Consider the following 16,262-nt stretch of genomic DNA (forward strand, 5'->3'; position numbering starts at 1 on the left):
CCTTCAGGACTCATTTGCATAACCATAAAAGTCGTTTTTTACAGAAACTACTGGACGGATTACAAGATAGAAGAGCACAGCCTAATCCAGGTAAGCTGTGCTGCATGGCTGCTTTAAAATCGGATTTTGGGTTAGGGGAGGTGACAGAATCCCTTTAATGAAACTAATTAAAAAATTGTTACAACGACATCCCTCACCTGGGGACTGATAGACATACAACACTTACAGACAGACAATCAGAGCCTATTGATGGAAACAGACAGGATGGCTGGTCATGCTAGTACATCCGGGAGACAACCATATGGGTCCCTATTGTATCCCTATGGTGTCCCTGACCTTGTCTCAGCCCAGAGATGCACCCTGATGGTGAGAGCACTCCGTCCCCGTGCCTAACCTGTCTGTCCTTATGAGGCCCTTGTAACACAAAGACCCATATGGATGTCCGGGTCATATATAAATGATAGCACCTAGATTGAAAAAACACCGAGCGGGAGTCTCGGTTTCTCCACAGCAACCAACGATGGATATAATTACAGCAGTGTAGTTCGTTTACCAATCATAATGGTGAGTACTAGTCAACGTCGAAGGGAGGACGGTCCAGCACAATATCTGAATCCCACAATGTAACAACGATATTTACAGTGATATGGAATAAAACACCTTCCTCCACAATACACGAAATATTGCACTCAGCATAGAGAGTAGATTACACTCTTCAAAAATTAACGAGATCTTGCATTCAATATACCAAGATAGACGTACAGGATTGTAATGCAGTCGCAATCTCAAAGGGATAAATACAGCGATGTAGTACACCCACCAAACGTGTTAATAGGTAACTTATACCGTCATAGTAATATGGACTGACAGGGTGATTGGATCCACAGTGTAACAACGATAATTATGACACTATGGAAAAAGGTCTCCAACTTACATATAAGACAAAGTATTGCCCCCAATATGGCGGAGTGGTTTACAGCGCTGTAAAACAGTCTCAGTCTCCTGATAAATGCACGCATCCCTGGGGGTCAGCGCTCGTCGGCATGTATTAGCTCTAGAACTACCACAGTTATCCAAGTAACGGTTGGAGCGATCAAAGGAACCTGGTTGATCCTGCCAGTAGCATATGCTTGTCTCAAAGATTAAGCCATGCACGTGTAAGTACGCACGGCCGGTACAGTGAAACTGCGAATGGCTCATTAAATCAGTTATGGTTCCTTTGATCGCTCCAACCGTTACTTGGATAACTGTGGTAATTCTAGAGCTAACACTGTAAATATCGTTGTTACATTGTGGGATTCAGATATTGTGCTGGACCGTCCTCCCTTCGACGTTGACTAGTACTCACCATTATGATTGGTAAACGAACTACACTGCTGTAATTATATCCATCGTTGGTTGCTGTGGAGAAACCGAGACTCCCGCTCGGTGTTTTTTCAATCTAGGTGCTATCATTTATATATGACCCGGACATCCATATGGGTCTTTGTGTTACAAGGGCCTCATAAGGACAGACAGGTTAGGCATGGGGACGGAGTGCTCCCACCATCAGGGTGCATCTCTGGGCTGAGACAAGGTCAGGGAAACCATAGGGATACAATAGGGACCCATATTGTTGTCTCCCGGATGTACTAGCATGACCAGCCATCCTGTCTGTTTCCATCAATAGGCTCTGATTGTCTGTCTGTAAGTGTTGTATGTCTATCAGTCCCCAGGTGAGGGATGTCGTTGTAACAATTTTTTAATTAGTTTCATTAAAAGTTATATTTTAGGTAGTTGGCCTCAGTGATACACTTTTCTATATACAACTACCCGTTACGTATTCAATTGATTTACAATAATTGTGTTTATTATCCCTGTACTGTGACGTCACTGTGTTTATTATCTCTGTACTGTGACATCACTGTGTTTATTATCCCTGTACTGTGACATCACTGTGTTTATTATCTCTGTACTGTGACATCACTGTGTTTATTATCCCTGTACTGTGACATCACTGTGTTTATTATCCCTGTACTGTGACATCACTGTGTTTATTATCCCTGTACTGTGACATCACTGTGTGTATTATCCTGTACTGTGACATCACTGTGTGTATTATCCCTGTACTGTGACATCAATGTGTTTATTATCCCTGTACTGTGACATCACTGTGTTTATTATCTCTGTACTGTGACATCACTGTGTGTATTATCTCTGTACTGTGACATCACTGTGTTTATTATCTCTGTACTGTGACATCAATGTGTTTATTATCTCTGTAGTGTGACGTCACTGTGTTTATTATCTCTGTACTGTGACATCACTGTGTTTATTATCCCTGTACTGTGACATCACTGTGTTTATTATCCCTGTACTGTGACATCACTGTGTTTATTATCTCTGTGCTGTGCAATCACTGTGTCTATTATCTCTGTACTGTGACATCACTGTGTTTATTATCTCCTGTACTGTGACATCACTGTGTTTATTATCCTCTGTACTGTGACATCACTGTGTTATTATCCCTGTACTGTGACATCACTGTGTTATTATCCCTGTACTGTGACATCACTGTGTTTATTATCCCTGTACTGTGACATCACTGTGTTTATTATCCCTATACTGTGACATCACTGTGTTTATTATCCTCTGTACTGTGACATCACTGTGTTTATTATCCTCTGTACTGTGACATCACTGTGTTTATATCTCTGTACTGTGACATCACTGTGTTTATTATCCCTGTACTGTGACATCACTGTGTTTATTATCCCTTACTGTGACATCACTGTGTTTATTACTCTGTACTGTGACATCACTGTGTTTATTATCTCTGTACTGTGACATCACTGTGTTTATTATCTCTGTGACTGTGACATCACTGTGTTTATTATCCCTGTACTGTGACATCACTGTGTTTATTATCTCTGTACTGTGACATCACTGTGTTTATTATCCCTGTACTGTGACATCACTGTGTTTATTATCCCTATACTGTGACATCACTGTGTTTATTACCCTCTGTACTGTGACATCACTGTGTTTATTATCCCTGTACTGTGACATCACTGTGTTATTATCCCTGTACTGTGACATCACTGTGTGTATTATCCCTGTACTGTGACATCACTGTGTTTATTATCCCTGTACTGTGACATCACTGTGTTTATTATCCCTATACTGTGACATCACTGTGTTTATTATCCCTGTACTGTGACATCACTGTGTTTATTATCCCTATACTGTGACATCACTGTGTGTATTATCCCTGTACTGTGACATCACTGTGTTTATTACTCCCTATACTGGTGACATCAGCTGTGTTTATTATCCCCTGTACTGTGACATCACTGTGTTTATTACCCCTATACTGTGACATCGCTGTGTTTATTATCCCTGTACTGTGACATCACTGTGTTTATGTATCCTGTACTGTGACATCACTGTGTGTATTATCCCTGTACTGTGACATCACTGTGTTTATTATCCCCTATACTGTGACATCACTGTGTTTATTATCCCTGTACTGTGACATCACTGTGTTTATTATCCTGTACTGTGACATCACTGTGTTTATTATCCCTGTACTGTGACATCACTGTGTTATTATCCCCTGTACTGTGACATCACTGTGTGTATTATCCCTGTACTGTGACATCACTGTGTTTATTATCCTGTACTGTGACATCACTGTGTTTATTATCCCTGTACTGTGACATCATTGTGTTTATTATCCCTGTACTGTGACATCACTGTGTTTATTATCCCTGTACTGTGACATCACTGTGTGTATTATCCCTATACTGTGACATCGCTGTGTTTATTATCCCTGTACTGTGACATCACTGTGTTTATTATCCCTATACTGTGACATCACTGTGTTTATTATCTCTGTACTGTGACATCACTGTGTTTATTATACCTGTACTGTGACATCACTGTGTTTATTACCTCTGTACTGTGACATCACTGTGTTTATTATCCCTATACTGTGACATCACTGTGTGTATTATCCCTGTACTGTGACATCACTGTGTTTATTACCCCTATACTGTGACATCACTGTGTTTATTACCACTGTACTGTGACATCACTGTGTTTATTACCTCTGTACTGTGACATCACTGTGTTTATTATCCCTATACTGTGACATCACTGTGTGTATTATCCCTGTACTGTGACATCACTGTGTTTATTACCCCTATACTGTGACATCACTGTGTTTATTATCTCTGTACTGTGACATCACTGTGTTATTATCCCTGTACTGTGACATCACTGTGTTATTATCCTTGTACTGTGACATCACTGTGTGTATTATCTCTGTACTGTGACATCACTGTGTTTATTATCCCTGTACTGTGACATCACTGTGTTTATTATCCCTGTACTGTGACATCACTGTGTGTATTATCCCTGTACTGTGACATCACTGTGTTTATTATCCCTGTACTGTGACATCACTGTGTTTATTATCTCTGTACTGTGACATCACTGTGTTTATTATCCCTGTACTGTGACATCACTGTGTTTATTATCCCTGTACTGTGACATCACTGTGTTTATTATCCCTGTACTGTGACATCACTGTGTGTATTATTCTGCGGACAGACCATCAAGATATAAATCCTGGAATAAGCCCTGCCCCTCTTCTGCCCATGGACGCCCTATTGGGACATCGACACAATTCTAACATTTCTGGCTCTATACACCACCACAATGGATTTGAAATGAAACAAACAAGATGTGCTTTACCTGCAGACTGTCAGCTGTAATCTGAGAGTATTTACATCCAAATCAGGTGAACCGTGTAGGAATTACAGCAGTTCGCATATGTGCCTCCTACTTGTTAAGGGACCAAAAGTAATGGGACAATTGGCTTCTCGGCTGTCCCATGGCCGGTGTGTGTTATTCCCTCATTATCCCAATTACAATGAGCAGATAAAAGGTCCAGAGGTAATTTCCAGTCTGCTATTTGCATTTGGAATCTGTTGCTGTCAACTCTCAAGATGAGATCCAAAGAGCTGTCACTATCAGTGAAGCCATCATTAGGCTGAAAAACACAACAAACCCATCAGAGAGATAGCAAAAACATCAGGCGCGGCCAAAACAACTGTTTGGAACATTCTTAAAAAGAAGGAACGCACCGGTGAGCTCAGCAACACCAAAAGACCCGGAAGACCACGGAAAACAACTGTGGTGGATGACCGAAGAATTATTTCACTGGTGAAGAAAACACCCTTCACAACATTTGGCCAGATCAAGAGCACTCTCCAGGAGGTAGGTGTATGTGTGTCAAAGTCAACCATCAAGAAAGACTTCACCAGAGTGACTACAGAGGGTTCACCACAAGATGGAAACCATTGGTGAGCCTCAAAAACAGGAAGGCCAGATTAGAGTTTGCCAAACGACATCTAAAAAAGCCTTCACAGTTCTGGAACAACATCCTATGGACAGATGAGACCAAGATCAACTTGTACCAGAGTGATGGGAGGAGAAGAGTATGGAGAAGGAAAGGAGCTGCTCATGATCCTAAGCATACCACCTCATCAGTGAAGCATGGTGGTGGTAGTGTCATGGCGTGGGCATGTATGGCTGCCAATGGAACTGCTTCTCTTGTATTTATTGATGATGTGACTGCTGACAAAAGCAGCAGGATGAATTCTGAAGTGTTTCGGGCAATATTATCTGCTCCTATTCAGCCAAATGCTTCAGAACTCATTGGACGGCGCTTCACAGTGCAGATGGACAATGACCCAAAGCATACTGCAAAAGCAACCAAAGAGTTTTTTAAGGGAAAGAAGTGGAATGTTATGCAATGGCCGAGTCAATCACCGGACCTGAATCCGATTGAGCATTTCACTTGCTGAAGACAAAACTGAAGGGAAAATGCCCCAAGAACAAGCAGGAACTGGAGACAGTTGCAGTAGAGGCCTGGCAGAGCGTCACCAGGGATGAAACCCAGCGTCTGGTGATGTCTATGCGTTCCAGACTTCAGGCTGTAATTGACTGCAAAGGATTCGCAACCAAGTATTAAAAAGTGAAAGTTTGATTTATGATTATTATTATGCCCCATTACTTTTGGTCCCTTAACAAGTGGGAGGCACATATGCAAACTGCTGTAATTCCTACATGGTTCACCTGATTTGGATGTAAATACCCTCAGATTACAGCTGACAGTCTGCAGGTAAAGCTGACAGTCTGCAGGTAAAGCACATCTTGTTCGTTTCATTTCAAATCCATTGTGGTGGTGTATAGAGCCAAAAATGTTAGAATTGTGTCGAGGTCCCAATATTTATGAACCTGACTATAACCCCATTTTTGGTGACATGTCCCCTTTAAGAACTGAGAAATTTAGTTTAGAAAAGAAAAACCATATTGCTCTCAGCTAGTTTATTAAAATCTGTGCGGCCTTCAACTCCACATAGGGTGCAAATTTTCCGTGCTGTTTACATGCAGAGTGCGAGAAATCATTATTTCATAAGAAAAAAGTGCCAAAAGAGTCAATTTAAACAATGTCGCAAGTACGCTTTTCGCCTGGAAGCAAATACGATAATGTGATTTCTGAACAAAAGGCTGGAGCTGCTGAGCTGCGCTGCAGACGGAGTCACTGAACATTTCCAAATTATCCCCAAACCGCACAATAGAAATGCAAATTATTCACAAAAATCGCATGTGTCAGTGAAACCAGGGACTTTGTAGTTTTAATGGGGTCACGTGTCTTATCCTAAGATGAACCCGCGTCTCCCTGTAGCGGAGCCCCGTATCCAGCTTCGCTCCGTTCTGCGCCGCATTGACGGGCGCCTAATTATTAATGGCTGCAGCAAAAGACAAGTCAATTAGCAGCCGCGTTCTGTGGGATTACACATGTGTTTGTAAGAAAACACGACATGGAAGGAAAGCGTGTTCTTCCTTCTTGGCAACTCGATTTCAAAACTGACTAATAAAGTGAAAGCGACTATTAACCCTTTACCGGAGCCAGACTTCACCAACCATGCAAAGGAACGGAAACATTCCAATAGTCCGGCAACCAAAAGCCTGGACCTCAGCATCATATAGAATTCAACTGTATGCAACATTTTTCACCTGATGAAGGGGATTTTATCCCCGAAACGCGTAGTGTGTTTACAATAAATACTTCTGAAGATTCATCATTCGCATCTGGTTGGTTCCTTGCGCCGAGGGATGCTCCTTCCTTCCACTTTACACTGCAGGAGGTAGACCTTTAACAGACTGTACAGACTATAATCTGTCTCTCTTGTATAACCAACCTTAGGGTTTTACACCTAGCTAAAAAGCTATAGAGTCCATTAGCTAAAATGCTTGCGTTACCTCCACAGACAATAGCCCTCACCTCCCCAATATGGCTGCTTAACTTTCTGTATATAAATCTTCAGTTGGAAGGAATTTCTGGAGCTTCTCTCTTAGGCCTGAAGCAAGTAGTTACCAAAACAGGCATGTCAGGAGCGGTGACAGGACCTCTTTAAGGGAACTGTGCTGGTAGCCATGTTGGTTATACAGTACCCCACATCTGGGGGCGCTACAAATTATTATTTACTGTTGTGTATTATGCATTTTACTGTTTGCTTCTGGCCTTAGCGTTCAGCAAGAAATGGTTGTCAAAAGTTGGCAGGAACAGGGTTAACCAGCCTGTTCCAACCCCTCTTGGGCTGCTTCCAGCCAGGAGGAGGAGTTCCTATCTAGAGACAAAGAGGAGAGGAAGAAGACTGGAGTACTCTTGCTCCTGTTACCAAATTCTCCAGAGAGAACTACTTCAATTGCCCTCAAGTAAACCCTGAAGATTCCAGACAGCAGAATGAATTGCTATATCTGCCTCTACAGGCACTACTTAAGGTGAGGGACTACAGCCAAGTCACCCATCAGCCAACAACCACTAGGCCAGTATCACCTAAGTGCAGAATTGCAACTATCCCACCTGCCCCCATATCCTTGCTGGTGCCAGGGAAGAATTGCACTAAAGCTAGCTGTTACTGTTTGTATTTCAATTTCTATGTTGCCCGTAGTAAAAAGACTGCAAGGTTTCGCTGCAGTTGTCACTCAGCTTTCCTGGATACAGATGGGCACGATAAATTCACATCCCGCTATAATTAGTCACTTTTCACTAAGGTCCGGCTATTTGGGGGCTTTGGCCTAGTAAAACTTCATATACACAGGCTGACTTTTTCTCGTGTATCTCTGGGAATATGTTGCGGTGCTCGCAGCTTTTATCTCCACCTTCCTGTCATTGGTTAATAATTGCTATCCACAGGTGACCTTTCCAGCAAGTGAAGCGAGTAACGCTGCGTGTGTGCGAGCTCCAATTTGCTGCTAGACATTACTGGATGTTGTGAGTCACACAAATTACCCGGTACACAGGGGAGCCACTCAGCCGCTCTACATATGCATGTCCCCGGCACTGCGCTGTGACATCACCGACATTTGCATGTACTCGGAGGAAAGTCACTGACTGTACATCAAAGAGGCCCTGAATGAACAATCTGAACAGCATTTATCTGACTTCTCCATCTGGATGATGTTCCCAGGAAACATATGTGGTACTAATGCGTGTGCAGATGTAGCAGAGCCGAGTTTTCACATACATCCTTGTAACATCATAAGGTGCAAAATCACACAATGCAGTTTTTTTCTTCTTTTTTTTTGTACAGAGGCCTAGAGAATCAATATGGCTCCACAACCACAGGCACGCCAAATGCCGCCATATGGTGCATGATATTCTACACTAGAAACAATGGACCTCATTTACTTATGTGAGGGCACCTATAATTCTAATGTAAATTGTACCAAAATGTGGCGCCATTTGGAGCATCTAGGTTTAGAGAAATTATCTGCACTTAGTCTAGCAAGGGGGCCGGCTTAATGGAAAAGGGGAGTGGCTTCACTGGGAAGAAGCATGGCCTACTATGCACCATTTAGCGCCATAATTGTGTCTCAAACTAAGCAAACCAATAGGCAGCATATAAAGTTATACAAAAGTGTCTGCACCAGAGGTATCGGAGCCATAATACATGCATAATGTGCATAAGCCCTCTTGCCTAAATAACCTGCTTACTACCAGGCGAGGACAGAAGTGGTTTTCTACGGCTATCTAGTGAAGCAGTTAAGCCCCTTTCCCACGAGCGAGTTTTCCGCGCGGGTGCAATGCGTGATGCGAACGCATTGCACCCTTACAGAATCCAGAATCCTTCATTTCAATGGGGCTGTGTACATGTGCGTTGGTTTTCACGCATCACTTGTGCGTTGCGTGAAAATCGCAGCATGTTCTATATTCTGCGATTTTCACAGAATGGAGCTGCGTGAAAATCGCATCCGCAAGCAAGTGCGGATGCGATGCGTTTTTCACGGATGGTTGCTAAGAGATGTTGTTTGCATACCTTCAGTTTTTTATCATGCGCGTGCAAAACGCATTAAATCGAATTGCACCCACGCGATAAAAACTGAACAACTGAACGCGATCGCAGACAAAACTGAATGACTTTGTTTGTGAAATCTCGCATTTTTCACTGAACGCATTCGCAACACATCCGGATCTAATCCACACACGCTCGTCTGCAAGGGGCCTTATGCTGCTGACTCAATCGGATCTAGCAATCACATGATCCCCAGGTGTCTCCAGGTAGAGCAGAGCTGCTGGGTCTTAGCAAACCCAGATCAGCGCTGCCAGTGTGCCACCCAGGAGCTTCAGAGGCCTGGTCAAGCAGGAGAGGAAGGCACTGGGAAGGGAAAGAGCGAAGCTATGGTACACAGGGTAGCTTGTCCCCCCTAAGGCTTCATTCACACGTCCGTGGAACACAGTTCGTGAGATACCGGACTGGCCTCCTGCTTAGTGCAGGAGCGCACGGCGTCATTGGTTGCTATGACGCCATGCGCTTTGTGCCGCCGCCACAGTACAGTAATACACTCGTATAATCTGTACCCTTGCTAGCAATTAATTCATAACTTCTAGTAGAAATAATAAAGGAATGGTACATCATAGAGCCATAAGAATAGATGATCCAGAATTGTTATTACATGGAGAATGTGTGTAGCTATTGAAACAGGCCTGTCAGGAGCGGTGAGAGGTCCTCTTTAAGCTTTATTACTATATGGTAACACAGAGAGTTTCTCTCTTTTTCTCTGGAGGACTTGGCATGTAGGATGGTGTAATTCTTCATTTTTCCTAAGGTAGTGCTGTAGAGAAATTTAAAACTTGGTGAGTTCCTCAGTAGACTGCAGCTGATAGCCCAAATAGGCATGGTCTCATTTGGGTTACTTTAAAGGGATTTTTCCAGGATTACAATATTGATGGCCTATCCTCAGGATAACCCATCAATATCTGTTAGGATCCATCACCCGCACCCCCGCAAATCAGCTTTTTCAGAGTAGCTTCGGTGTCAGAACTACACAGCTCCGCATAGTGGACAGAACTGGTAACTGCAGCATTGCTCCCATTAAAAGGAACGCAGCAACTAGCCCCGTCCTGTCCATTACACATTGGACAGAGCTGTATTTCTGACAATAGAGCTACTCTGAACCAGCTGATTAGCGGGGTGCGGGGTGTCAGACCCTGACCAATCAGATATTTATGGCTTATTCTGATAGGCCATCAATATTAAAATCTCGGAAAACCCCTTTAAGCTGAAGAGCCAGAGTCTGCATCTGCTAATGGCAACTTCTGAGCAGGATCGGAGAACTAGAATTCCTTGCATCACTGTAAAACTATTATCGGAATCCGATTGCAGATAAGGCACGAAACCAGAGCCTCACTTTAAAGGGGCTCTCCATCCTGACATAGCATTTACAGTGCATGCCCTTCCTGAGCCTAGATGTTAGCACATTCATGTTGTCAGGCAGAGGTATTTATTTCCATGAGATACGACATCCTAATCCTCAGTGGTACCAGCAGTTCACTGTTACATGAGACAGCAGCTCCCAAAATGGCTGCCCCTGTCCTCCATAAGCAGCAGTAATGCTATAAGACCAAGATACGTCACAGTATCGCATGCAGTCATGAACATTTCCCATCATATTCGTCCGGGGGTCTTCAACCTGTGGTTTTCCCAGATGATAACATAAGATGATAAGACAGCCGTACTCACTGGAATCCTCCAGAGGTACCTTGTAGTGGCGGTGCCAGCAGTGCCGAGTCCCGGCCTGCTGGGCTCCCCAATGTCATAGATAGAAGATACTGCAGCACTCGTTGTCTTTCAAAATATTCCCGTATTTATTTCACCAAACAAGCGACGTTTCGACTCTATGAGTCTTTTTCAAGCTCAGTGTGATACAACATAGTGAAACTTATATATACACACCCATTTAGATTCAATTAAGTGAAGGGGTCAGGAACCACCTCGAAAGGGTCAGCTCCTCCTCCTGTGACGCTCTACATATACAATAGCTAATATTTACAATCTCCCGATATAATGTATAATACACGTATTAAACACGTCGTACTTATATGTCTTACATGCCGACCTAAGTATTACATAAGACTTTCCCGACAGAAGTGGAAACCCCAATGAATGTCTTTGGGACAAAAATGCCAGATAATGAGGGAGGGGGGAGTCAAAGCATGCTGCGAATTCAAAACAATGCCACTGACCCCAAAAAAGCACCCCAGGGGTGAAAACCCCCACTACAATAAAAAAAATGCTTGGGTGTACTGCGCTTAATATTTCCCATAGACTCCCATATAACATCTGGAGGTGGCGTTATTTGCCTAAAAACACAAAACCCCCCAAAAAATACCAGCCTTAAAGGATTTTCAAGCGGGAAACTTCATAGTTGCCAAAAGTCCTAAATCTGCATGGACTGTCCCTAATTTGCAGAGACAGTACCTGCAAATTTAAGCTGTCCAGGTTCAAAATTGGACAAGATTATGTAAGTCCCGTCCATAAATAGGCGGCCCCACACTGTCTGGGTGTTCCCGGGCAGGGCCTATTTGTCCCAAAATGACCAACTGCAAAGTTGGTAATTATGCAACTTTTATGACAAGTCAACCAGACACCTGAAGAAGGAAGAGAGGGAGACCATCTTTAAAGTGGTTTCAGGGACACAGTGTAATTAACGTTTCGACTCCATCTATTTTAGGTCGAAGGATCCAACATTTTTGAATGGCTTCTGACAAATAACAGCTGGAATTTCACTGGTTGCTATAGGCATCTCCTCCATTTTTTTTCTTGCCCTAGATTTGAAAATCCACAGGCCTTATTATTCCTAGCAACCAATCACAGTGCAGCTCTCACTTTCTCTGAACTGCTCAGAAATTAAAGCATAGCTCTGATTGGTTGCTATGGGCAACTCCTTCATTTGTTCCCTCTTTACTGTAGCTTGGAAAACCCACAGACTTTGTTCTGCCTAGCAACCAATCACAGAGCAGCTCTCACTTTCCCAGAGCAGCTCAAGAAATGAAAGCTGAGCTCTGATTGGTTGCTATGGGGAACAAGGCCTTTCTTCCTGTTAGATTATTTGTTTGACAAATTAGACAAAATGGCCCACATTTAATAATGAGAGAACACAAATTATTGGGCCTAAACAGAGTGATGTGGGACAAATTTACACAAAAATTGAGAAATTTTGTGACACAAATTTTAAATGGGAGGAGACGAATGGCTGCAGCCTCCAAGGAGTTGTAGTATAGGTCACATGGCACCGCACCGCAAAAGAATAGAACACGTTTTTTTTTTGCAGTGTGAAGGCACGGAGAGAAACCCCGTGCCTCCGTTCTGCAACGCTCCTTCCGGATTGCGGACCTATTCAAGTGTGGTGGGCTGTTTGTGGGCCGCAATACGGGCACGACCAAGCAACAGCCGTGTGCATGAGGCCTTAGCCTTTTATGTCTGTTTTTGGAGTAAACTGTGAAAAAATTGCAAATGATGATGTGACAAATTTGCACCAAAATGTGCCACTTTTCTTGTCACTTTTGCCATATCTGAAAAGTGACAGGAAAGTGGACATGGTCTTGAAGGAGACATTTTTAGTTTTTGGGTCCATTCACACATCCGTAAATGTTTTGCGGACACCGGCAATGTGCATTCCGCAATTTGCGGACCGCAAATCGCCGGCACTATAATATAAAATGCCTAATCTTGTCCGCAATTATGGACAAGAATAGAACATGTTTTATTTTTTTGCGGAAATGGAAGCATGGATGCGGAAGTGCGGATCCGCAAATGCGGATGCGGACAGCACATTCCGGCCCCATTAAAAATGAATGGGTCTGCACCCGTTCCGCAAAATTGCGGAACGGATGCGGACCCATTTTACGGATGTGTGAATGGACCCTTAGGCCTCATGCACACGACCGTGGTGCGTTTTGCGGTCCACAAATTGCGGATCCGCAAAATACGGATTGCGTCCGTGCGCGTTCCGCAATTTGCGGAACGGCACAGACAGCCTTCAATATAAATGCCTATTCTTGTCCGCAAAGCGCGGACAAGAATAGGACATGTTATATTTTTTTAGGGGGGCCACTGAACGGAGCAACGGATGCGGACAGCACACAGAGTGCTGTCCACATCTTTTGCAGCCCGATTGAAGTGAATAGGTCCGCATCCGAGCTGCCAAAACGGCGGCCGTGGTGTGCATGAGGCCTTAGTCAGATTTATTCACAAGAAAGCCTGAAAGGGGCAACATTTTGTCACAAATCTACGCTTACTCATCGCAGCCATAGATTTGATTATCTGACAAATACCAACTGCACCAAATTTATTAAAATTCTTACATAAACTTGGAGCAAATCACTCAAACTATCTCCTTTACATAAACTAGCGTAAGATAGAGCAGCGTCAGTAAATGTGGGACAATGGACAACATTTACTAATGTGAAAACATCCAGTTTTTGGGGTAAATTGTGCTAAAAGTAGGCACAATTTGGAACATCTAGGTTTAGAGTAATTATAGGAGTCTAGCCCAACAAAAAGGTCTGACTTAATGGAAAGAGGGTTCGGCTTCATGGGGGAAGGAATTTGGCCTAGTGTATCATTTTGCACCAATATTGCGCCACAATTCTGGCGTAAAAGTCTAGCCCTGCACAGGGGCGGACTAGGAACTTAAAGTGGCCCTGGAAAAAAAACTAAAAGTGGCCCCATGTTGTAGAAGAGCAACAAAAGTAGGCAGGTCAGCAATACCATAGAGCAATATACCATCCCAGCAAAGCCATATACCGCAGAGCAGCACAAAACGTTGCCCCAAAAGCTGTCCCTCTGCCCATCAATAGATGCCATTTTCTGTCCTTCTTCTCCCGTTGTCTCTGATTAAGGGCTCATTCAGACGGCCATATGCTGTCTGCAAAAATGCGGATTGCATTCAGTTTTTTTGCTGATCCATAGACTTCAGTAGGGCCATGTCCTGAATTTCACTGACAAGTATACGAGCCGTGCAATGGAAGAAAAGGGCCCCATAGAAGTGAATACGACAGCATCTAATCCACAAAAAAACGTATCTGCATTTTTGCGGACAGCATACGGCCGACTGAATGAGCCCTAAGCTAGGGGGAAGGGGGTTTAAGAGGTGAGATACGGGTCACAGCAGTTGAATTCAGGAGGGCATGTGCGGTTGCTGGCTGGGTACATCAGTACCTGATTCTCACAGTGTTATTACCACTGATTATGTACCTGGCCAGCGGCAGAGAGGAGGGCGTGGGAGGCGCCCAGAGGCATCGGCCCACCGGGAAATTTCCCTGTAAGGTCTATGGTCAATCCTTCCCTGGCCCTGACCTAGCATCTTGCTATGGGCAAATTCCTTTAGAGGGGTTGTCTCACCTGGATCGGATATGCCACCAATGTTAGATAGGTGCGGGTCCCAGCTCTGAGTGGCTTCCCTCCATTAAGTTCTATGGGAGCGTCGAAAATAGCTGAGTAGTTTTATATAAGTGAACTAAGCAGTGGCTGCACTTGCGCGGAGCGCTCTCCATTCACTTCTATGAGACTTTTGAAAATAGTCGATCGAGACATAGAAATAAATGAAGGACAGCTGCACATGTGAAGTGCCCTCTCTCGAACTTTGACCACTCTGTTCTAGAGATAGGTGGGACCCGAACCTATCTAACATCTAATGTTCCAAGTGAGACAACCCTTTAGCTTAAAAGCCGGTTTCTAGAAAAAATAAAGCTATAAATATCATAAAAAAATAAATACATGTGACTGCTGCAGCCAATCACTGGCCTCAGCAGTCACATGTTGTACTGCTGGCATCATGGCTGCTGGAACTTTTGAGACCACTTATTGGCTGTCGCAGTCACATGATGGCAGCTTCTAAATGAAGAGCGGCAGGAGCCCTTTGGGTATCCACTCTGGATCGGCAGGCAAGTGCAGAGTATTTCTTTTTTTTATAACATTTTGCAGCTCTTTTTATTCAACTTTTCCAGAAACTGGAAAAACCCCTTAGATTGTATTTCTCTTTTATGATCAATATCTCAAGGGCCTTTATTAATGTAATAGCATCGCCATCTCGTTGTTTAATTGTCTTTAATCTGCCAAATTTAATGTACGGTAAAACTTTATATCCCAGGATCCCCGACACCCACCTGACCCGAAAACCTTGCCGGATCTCTTAAAAAAATAGGCCCCGTCACATTAATTACTAAATGGGCCGTGTACGCCCTTCTTTGTCTTGGAGAGGAGCGGTAATTTTTTTTAATTAGTACCCAAAGCCAATGTTTCCAAAGTTCATTAGCGAAATAAAAATAAAGCTTGTTTTGAATGGCGGATTTACAAGCAGTAAGACTCCTGACAGAAGAAAACCAATTAGCAAAGAACAGCCGGTAATAGACAAGTGAAAGGGTAATGTGTCACGGGAAGGAGCCGAGCTGTCAGAAGACTTCTGAAGTCGGAATCGTTTCAACAATGGGCGATAAAGTGCATATGCATCTGTTATATGGCGATAAACATTTTACATGGCGCGGAATTTATCTTAGGTCTTAACGATCCAAACAGGCTCGTCTGTTCCTCTTCCCATGAACTCCCGATACGTTCGATGAGCCGCAAAAAGTCTCAAGAACTTCGAAAGTCCCATCAAAAAGTCTTCACACTAGGTAGCCCGTTCTCCATATAAACACTCCAGCCCTCCATAACAAGAGCACAATTTTCCACACCAGCACTCCGACTCTCCAAACCACCTGTCCCGCTCTCCAAAAGAGCAGCCCCGCTCTCCAGAACAACAATCCGGCGCTGCTAATGAGAAGTCCGATCCTCCACACTAGCAAGGCGACTCTCCAGATTAACAATCCGGCCGTCCATAACAGAACTCCCGCGCTCCAAGCCAACATCCCCGCCGTCCACATG

General features: G+C 43.6%; 1 protein-coding gene across 1 annotated transcript in view; it reads right to left on the reverse strand.

Annotated features, from left to right (window-relative positions):
• Positions 1-16,262, reverse strand: part of ST6GALNAC3 (ST6 N-acetylgalactosaminide alpha-2,6-sialyltransferase 3) — a 236,083-nt gene that overhangs the window by 166,526 nt on the left and 53,295 nt on the right. The gene's annotated exons all lie outside the window — the stretch shown is intronic.

This window comes from Bufo gargarizans, chromosome 7, assembly GCF_014858855.1.
Source record: "Bufo gargarizans isolate SCDJY-AF-19 chromosome 7, ASM1485885v1, whole genome shotgun sequence".
Lineage (NCBI taxonomy): Eukaryota > Metazoa > Chordata > Amphibia > Anura > Bufonidae > Bufo > Bufo gargarizans.